The sequence below is a fragment of the Cryptomeria japonica genome, chromosome 9 (assembly GCF_030272615.1).
Source record: "Cryptomeria japonica chromosome 9, Sugi_1.0, whole genome shotgun sequence".
Classification (NCBI taxonomy): Eukaryota; Viridiplantae; Streptophyta; class Pinopsida; order Cupressales; family Cupressaceae; genus Cryptomeria; species Cryptomeria japonica.
In genome coordinates this window covers 549,076,895-549,086,510 of record NC_081413.1, presented here as the reverse complement: position 1 = coordinate 549,086,510, position 9,616 = coordinate 549,076,895, and positions in this window count along the sequence as shown.

The following is a 9,616-nucleotide window of genomic DNA, read 5'->3' as shown; positions in this document are numbered from 1 at the left end:
AATATGATCTATAAAGAAAAAGAAATATCCAAAAGGCCACAAAAGCCCACTGAGCAAAATAAAGCAAAGTCAAAATATATATGGGTTCCTAAATCCCTTGTGCAAGCAATGCACTCCAAGGAACCACAAAAGCATGAAAAATCAAAAACCATGTGGATCCCTAAGCGGCTCCTTGAAGCACAAAAGCCTACAGAAACATCAAAATGGGCATCTAAAATTGCTATTCCTCCATCCAAACCTCTCAAATCTATTCCTCCATCACCTTCATTATCCATTTTGCGCTCTTATGTCCCAAAATCCCAAGCTATTCCTCCATCCAAATCTCACAATCTGAGATACATCTTTCCTCCATCAGTCCATCACCCCTCAAGGTGTTTGCCAATGTCAATCTTGCTAACATTTCTATCCACTCAAGCACAATTCTTCCAATACCCTATCCATTATCCAATTCATATTTTCCATCCTTCGATCCCTTTGGTCCAATCCTTTTCATAAATCCTTGCCTTAGTTTCATCTCTTTTTCGATGTCCTTATCCTACCGACATCTTTGAGCATACTTTTAAAGGTCATGGTCCATTTTTTTTCAAGGCTACTATCCAAAAAAAAAAAAAAAAGACACTTGAGTCCTTCTTCCATCCCCTATCATGTGTCCATCTTCTATTGAAAAAAAAAAAAAAAAAGACCAAAAAAGAAAAAAAACGTAACGCAAAAAATAATTCATCCACTGGTGAAAACCTAGCAAACAGGTGCCTTGGGCAAGTACTGTGATGAAAACCTGGCAAACAGGTGTCATGCGTAATTTATGAACTTCTTGCACACCACACTTGGGGGCAGGTTTTATCCTATCATATCCTTTTGTCCTTCATTCTTCCATTATCCTATCAAACCCATGGCATACTCCTTCATATCCTATTGCCCTTCATTATCTTATCATACCATGTCATACTCCTTCATGTCCTATTACCCTTCCTTGTTCTATCATCCCTCATGTCCATTTTCCCTTTCCACCTTTGATCTTGACAAGGTTGACGATCTTCATGAGCATCATGCATCTTTTTTGCAGCTTTCAGTCTATCATAGCTTTTGGTCATTTATCCATTTGCTTATTATAACTTTTCATCCATATTCCCTATCTTATTGCAACTTTCTGCCACTATCCCGTATCCTATCCCGACCTTCAGTCCATGTCCCTTATCCATTCTTGGTCTTGCTTATCCTATCCATATCTTATCACTATCCATACACACTCTTTTTCATTCCTTGATCTTGATCTGACATAAGGACGCAAAATTTAAACATAGTTTCAAAAACCTCTTGACATGTCCCTCATGCCATGTTCCTGCTTTACATTGTCATATCGAGTCGCTTGTCCCATCACGTAATAGCCCTTGAAAATTGCATCTGTATTGTCTCCATGATAAAAGGCCTTTGTCTTCCCTCTATCCACCATCATTTCAGAAAGCCTATTTATTCACCTGCCATATTCCTTGCCTTGCTAGACACTGGGGGCAAAATCATAAAAATTGAAAAATGTCCTGAAAAAATCCCTAAAAATCAAATAATGTCCTGAAAAAATCCCTAAAAATCAAATAATGTCTTGAAAAAATCCAAAAAAATCAAATAATGTCCTGAAAAAATCCAAAAAAATCAAATAATGTCCTGAAAAAATACAAAAAAAATCAACTAATGTCCTGAAGAAACTCCAAATCCAAAAATAATTTCTTTAGCATTTTGCATTTTGTCAATAAATGATCCCTTTGTGCATAGACAGATCCCTGAGCATACCTCCAATGACACTCGCTTCAAACATTGTGCTTTAATGAAATCACGCATTCACAAATGAACTGTTCAACCAAGCATTCAAACTGATCAACATTGTCTTATCAATCGAACATCAGGATCAACATTATCTATCCTTGTCACATTATCATGGGTCTTATACAAGGTGTGGTATACTCGAAACCAGACTGTGTCTTGTCTTAGATGGGGTACCGCATGTCTTGAAACCAGACAACATGATCGTCCTATCAACACTTTCAACTTTTGACAATGAAGATCAAGATGTTTGTTTGACTTGTTGGAACTAGCGAGTTTTATCATTTATTGATTTATCTTTGATCATGATCCTATGTTGCTTGATGATGTCACCAAGTGATTTAGAGTGGCCAGGATGGCTCATGATAGTCATTGTTTTGATTTCTGTCTACGGGGCATTTCATCAAATTCTAGGGAAATTATGTCTTAGGATGCTTGGAACATTCCTTGTCTGTGACATGTCTATCTTATGCAAAGGGAATGCATTATCGTCCTTGGCCTTCATTTTCCATGGTGCGCTGCATCCATTTTGCCATATCAAATAAAGGTTCTCACCTACTCTTTGTGCATTTGTGAAAGCAAGATTTTTCTTCATCATTAACACTTCTCCATCTAGTTTCCTCTTACTAACATTTCTTTTGTCAATCCTTGTAGTCATCTTGGTTTAGTATCAGCATCATTCATTCAACTCTTTATCTCTAATCAATTAAGTATTCTTCTCTTTCATCATATTTTCACTTTCTAACATTTCTTCTCTTCTTTTTGAGAGATCATTCATTCCTTTCATACATAAAAAAATCTCTCGAGGGGGCACCCACCTCTGTCCCTCGATCTACTGGGGCATGATCTTCTTAATTATTCTTTGAAACAATGCTCATAATCACATTGTCTCAAAGAGGGGCAAAATGTAGTCACTCAAAATTGGTCATCACTCTTACATTGCTAACCTAATTCTTAGCATGTCTTCTATGTCACATTTGATTTTCATCATATGTTGGCATTGTGTCATTCCTCTGGTTTCAATTCATTTCAAATCCAACCCTCATCAATCTCGTTCAATCACATTTGGTCCTAAATCATTATAATTGGCATTTTTTTGTTTCATTTTTAAATCATTCGAATTGGTATCATCTTGACAATTAGACTTAATTCCCTCTTTGTTGATAATTAATCAGTCATTAATTGTCAACCTCAATATCAATTAATATTATCAAGTCATTATCAATCAATCTTATCAGTCTCTTATCAAAATCATTATCAATTTTGGGTCTTTTTCGATCCTTTGTCCTATTTTGTTGTCAAATTCAGTCAATTGTCATTAATTTTCATCAATTATTAGCCAATCAATCGTCACTATTGGGACTTAATTCATCATTAGGGTTGGTATCTTAATTTATTCAAATCATTTCCCCTAGGTTAATTAATTAAATAATTAATTAATCCCCTTTCTTACTAACATGTCCCTTTTTGAATAAATAAATATATATTTATTTATTCACCATATTTTTGTCCATGTCACAATTAATATTTTTTTTTTAATATTAATTGTCTAATTTGATTTTATGAGTGAAATTAATAATTATTAATTATTAATTTCCACCTCACTCAAATGTCTTCACTTAAGTGATTCACTTTCTAAAAAGTGAATCACTTGTCTACTCTCTCAAAGGCAAAGTTTCCATTTTCGACCAAGTGTCAAAAATGGAATTGTCCTTCTAACTCATCTTCCACTTGCCATCAAAATAGAAATTTCCCAAGAGACTCCCCTTTGCATGTGATGTCAACCGTCAGATTGAATCAATCTCATCCGTCGAATTCTCGTCTCATCTCTCTCCAAATTCTATAAATTGGAGGCCTCTTTCAATCATTTGGGGACCACGTCTCTAGTATCCTTACGCTATCATTTTTGAATTATAATCTTGCTTGCATACACTTGCATTTTGGAGGTGAGATCCACAATAATTTGGAGGAGAAAGAGAAACAATGGAGGTCAAGGAATGAGCTCAAATATATGGTTTGCATAGTATAATAGTGCTTTTATTTCCTTCTTCTTTTGAATGTTTTGCTAGAATTATCATATACTAGGTTATGTTTGTGGTTGCATAGCTTATGATGTATTTGATGTTTTACAATATTTTTAGCTACAATTATAACTCATACCTTTAGAGAGGGCAATAAGGTAGTGGATATCCTTGCCAATGAAGGGGTCAAATTGGAGAAGGACGTCAAATACATAGGAGAAAATCACATCAAACAGGAGATTAAGGAGCAATTATACTTTGATCACCTCAATGGATCAAGCTAATATCATGATTGATTTCTGGGGAACGAGTACCAATGATAAATTTTGGCGGCGGATTAACTGTTAGATGATGAGTGTTTCTCGGCATCATAACCAAGATCATATGTGTGCGAAAGATAATAGTAATAATAGCTGGGTTTGTGTGGACATGAGTAGCAATCTCAAAACTGCGAAAGAGTCTTTACACAGGGAAACCAGAAATAACAAGTCTTCAGAGCTTTATCCACGGATAGAGAATTGCAGCAGAGGATATCTTTACTTGGAAAGCAGAATGGGAGGTAACCTAAATAGGAATGAGCCTTTAGGTTGTGAGAATTGGAAGAGCGAAAGAAAGGTTTGGAGAAGGCTCCACAGACACGATTTCATTGATTATATGGAGAAGCTCCATGGTAGTAGAAACTTTGTGTCTCACGGTTTCGCTAAAACCTGCAGCAACAACAGGGCTACCCTGTTTGGGGAAATTTGGCAAATCAATGAAAATTTGATTGTGAAGGTCATGGGACTCAAGATGGAGGGGACAAAATTCTATAGGGATAGGAAGTATGTCGTTGAGGCTTTCAAAAATTTCCCGAAGATGGAGGACAAGAAGGGCAACCTAGCGAAGAAGGACAACATATCATACTACACCCCCCAACAGGTAAAACCTTTTTGGCAAAAAGTTCTTAGGGCTCTAATGGAATATTTGACTGTGGATGGAAGATTTACAAAAATTTATAACTATCATTTCGCTATCCTGAACCACTTCCGCCATGGGGCTAAAATATCCTTGCCCTTCTATTTAGCCTCCTCTCTAAATGAGAGCCTGGCTTACCATGCCAAAAAGCCTAGCTCCTATCCTTTAGCGCACCAGGGACTCATTCTGTTTATTTATGAACATATTAAGGATAAGGCTAGGGCTACCAAGGATGATCCTTTAATCATCAATGCTCAGATATCTGAGAAATGCATAGACTCTAATTCGACTGGGGAGCCCAACACCCCTACCCATAAAAAAAGGAAGGTTGAAACCGAGCAGGATGAAAAGGATGTGCATTGTGATGAAGAAGAGTGAAAGGATAAGGACACTGATTCTGAAATGGAGCCTAACAAGGAGGAGAATTATGGGGAAGGAGAGGAAGGGGGAAATTCTGAGAATCGTCACTCCAACCCTAAGGGCTCGGAAAGTGAGAAAGAGGCTTTGAATCCTAAGGAGGGTGAAAACTCTAATGCTGAGGAGACTGAACAGAGAAAGGACTCTGCGGATACCATCCTAGACACCGCTCGCAACTGCACCCTTGAATTCTTCAATTTTTAGAAGTGGGTGGTTGAAAACATCACCAACATGCAGGGTAAACAAAGGGAGCTGGAAGATAAGATCAACAAGCTGATTAAGATGTCTGACTCTGGGAAACAAAACAAGGAGACGAAAAACAGTGAAGCGGAGGAGGAAATGGAAATGGAGGACTGGCTGGAGAAAGATCTGATAAAAGGCAACCTGAAACATTTGGAGGACATTATTAAAACCATGAAGGAATAGGTGGAGGAGGACAAGGACAACGTCAATGCCCAGATGGCCTAAAATGAGAAAGCTTTGAAAAGCCTTATGAACCACAGCCTTCAGGTCCTTAAAGTCTCCTCCCAGAATATGAATGCACTGGTGAATCATCTGGAAAAGAAAAACCAGGAGAAGAACCTAGTAATTATAGAAGATGCTCCTACTTCCAGCCTAACCCAACGGGCCCCTAGGCATAGAACCAGGCAGACTACGGCTGAGAAGGACACGAAAATGAAAGAGAATCAGATTGCTCAAGAAAACACCAACTTGAGGGAAGTGACCAAGGCAATGATACTCATGGTGCAGAATGTAGAATAAACCATGAAGAGTTTTTAAATTTCTTGTAATGTTGGGCTTAGGGTCAATTTCTTGCTGGCCTCTTGCTGTCCTTTTCTCTATTGTTGGTTTTTTTGCTGGTCTTTTGTAGCTATTGTGTTTTGTTTCTTTCCTGAATATCTTTCGAATGTAAATGGGTTTCGGGTCCCTTAAAACCTATTTTTACTTAATCAAAAACAAATTCTTCATCTGATTCCTCCTTTTCCAATTCTTTTCCTTCCCTTTGCAAAGCAGGTGAATCTCTTTGAAGTGAGGTAGAGGGTTGTCCTTTGATTGACTCTACTTCAATATTTTCTTCTATAATAATTGTGGCTCCTTCAGCAACCAGCAAACCCTCATCTTCACCAGAAAGATCTTCTGCAACCATCTCTTCTTGAACCGGCAGATTATTTTCAATAGGGGCTTCATCAACCCTAAAGTGCAAACTATCCTCAAACACACCCCATTCCATTTGTGAAACATCTCTCAAGGACCATTGTACTAGCAACTTCACCAGTCCATGATGGCTAACAGAGAGATTTCCATACTTTTTTGTCTCCTTAGCACTTATAGAAATGAGATGATATAAGAAATTTGGGACATTAACTCGTCGGTCATGACGCAGATGACTAAGTAACTTGAAGTGAGGTGAATGGAGATTTGAATACCATCCTTCACATATAATATATTTCATAATATACAGAGTTACCTGAGGCCAATGTGCTGGCAAAGAAACCCTTCTAGTCCCTTGCCTATCCACCATTAAGGGTTTGTCAATAGAAATTGTGAACTCTGCCCTGGCACTCCTTGCATCCTTCAATTCTGGAAAGAGTTCTCCTTCTTGCAGCAACCCTGTGACCTCTGCAATTCACTGCTCTGTAGCAATTACCCTCAACCCTTTAACTGTAGCTTCTCCTTCATCAAAAGAATGCATAAATTCCACAGCTATTTCGTCGTTGAAATCCCTGATTCTCAAGAAATAATCCAGCCAGCCATGGTTTTGGAAATAATGCACACAGATAACATCCTGTAGCAACCCTTCATGGACCGTTGGTTCATGGAGAATCAGATCACCACCCATCTTTTACTCTGATACTTCCGCAGCTTCACCAAAATGTTTGACAGATTCACAAAAACTAAAATCTACATATGTTAATTTTGGCGGCAGAACTTATTATTCACTCGCATGAAATGATAATCATCATAAGTAATGTTAGTTAGGAAATCAATTCGGGATAATAAATCTTATTGGGAAAAAGGACCATAAAGTACCCCCTGCCAACTTAACCTAGCACATGTCCACACAGGCTGACGAGATTTTGGGTTTGGAGCGGATTAAAATAGGTTTAAAATCATAATGACCTAATAAATGCATAATTAAAATAAAGTACAATATACACATACCTTCAATTGGGCGAAAATGATGGCGAAATGAAATGAGTGACAGGTAAGAAAGTGGGATGGAATGTAGTGGATGGAACTTTATGTACGGAGAACAATATTCCTCATGGAAATATTTTATTATGATACGGTAAATAAGTTCACTACAGAGGCTATAGGAACATCACCTTTATCAACATGCTCAAATGCAATAGGAAGCTCATGAATTGATACCGAATCATTGGTAGTTGTTGCAGGAACTTGTATTTCATTGTGGGGAGAAAACTGCTACAGGAACTCTTCTCTAGTAGCTGGCTTGTGATAAAGTCATATTCGGTGTCCATTCACTAAGGGTTTAAATCCAACAGGATCTATTATGGACAACCGGACTGCTCCATTCTGAAAAACTTCTTCTACCTCATAAGGACCTAACCACCTTGTTTGGAGTTTTCCCATAGCATCCTTATATCTGGAATCATACAGAAGTGCCCAGTCACCAACTTTGAATTTATTTTCTCTGATATATTTATCATGCCATCTAGCTCTTTGGTTTTGAATCAATTCTATTTGTTGAACAGCTATCTGAACGTGATTCTCCAGTGCTTAGGCGTGAAAGAAAATCCTCCACTGCAGCATCAATTATTATCTACACTAAAACAGAAACAACATATAAGGACATGCATATGTATCTTACTTAAATAATACATTCATTAACTCACATATGAAATCATCCCAAATAATCCGCATATCACAGGGACAAACCATTTGGCTACAGGAATAAATTGGCATAGCTGCAGGAATTAACCGACAAAGTTCAAACATGATTTCTTAAGTTCAGTTTTAAAACATGGATTACATATAGTCAATTCACAATATTTTAATATCACAACGCAACCCAGAAGATACCAAAAACCTAAGAGTCCTTATAAAAATCATGTCAAAATGTCGACTTATCACAATCCACACATTACATTAAGTTGGTCCATAACCTAGATCAATCAGGACCCAATATAGGTCCATACGCTAAATCAATGATCTCCATCTGCCAAGTCTCGAACATGATCACCAACAGCATCCTGAATCTCCACCAAAAGCTGAACCAACACCACTTATGAATATCATCAAAGATCTTCATCAAAATCTCTGCCGGTGAAACCCTCACCGAAACTGCAAACCAAGCTTCCAAGCAAACAGGATAGCATCTAATCACCAAACCAAAACCAACTGACTGAATAAGAACATGATATCATGAATAATCCAATTCCATAACCAAACCATACTGGAGGCTACTAGATCATGTTGGATCCAAACCAACCAGAAACTACTCAGCCTACCGGGACCAGAAGGGTTCCAGTAAAGCATTCAATACAAATAGTGTTGACATCAATGACAAAACATCAATGTAATACAATCAATTCTTCCAAATGACCAACAAAATTTGTTTGGGCTAATCAAGGCCCCCATCACTTTCACACTCATTGTTGAGTGTTACACTTGGCCAATGTGTATACTTTGCTTGATGTTTTCTTTCCAAGAGTAGTTGACAATACACCTTTCCTACACATTTGACAACCTTCCATAATCATTTTTTTTACGTCACGCACATTTTAACCATTTTCCTTCATGCCTACTTCAACCCAACATCCTAGAAGATCAATCCATCATCGAGTCAAAAAGAATAAGCTTAGCTTGAATAAACTCCTTAAGTGTCATAAGTTTTTGTACATCAATCGCAAGCTCTTGTTGAAACATAGGACCTTTTTGCACCAATTTTGCAACTACCTCCATAGTTGTAGCAATGAGTTTGAGGAGGAGTCCCTAAGAGCCCGTGCCTTCATGCAAAGAAGTATTTTATCCCAAGACACTAACTTTAGTGGGCCCATCAATTTTTCCTACTTACCCGAGAATCCCATCACCTATTGAGTCATCCTAGGGTGACATTTTCTTTTCATCACTTCTTCTCTTTCAAAATCAATTTCTTTGCTTCCATAATTCACCACCCAATCATCTTTCAAGGACCTAGAACAATTTGATCAAATCAATCAATCATCTTCAACCTTAATCCCTATCAATTCATAATTAAATCCAAATCATTCAAAATCAACCAATATGCAATCAATCTCATCCAAAAGTTCACTTCTTTGTGAAGTATAATTTAGACCTTATCTTAAATCAATCAATCATTTTGATTTTGTGCTTGGGAAGAATCTACCCCAAGTACCTTTTCTCAATCACTCTGGGTTGATCCAAACCCTAATCCTTTGGCCCTA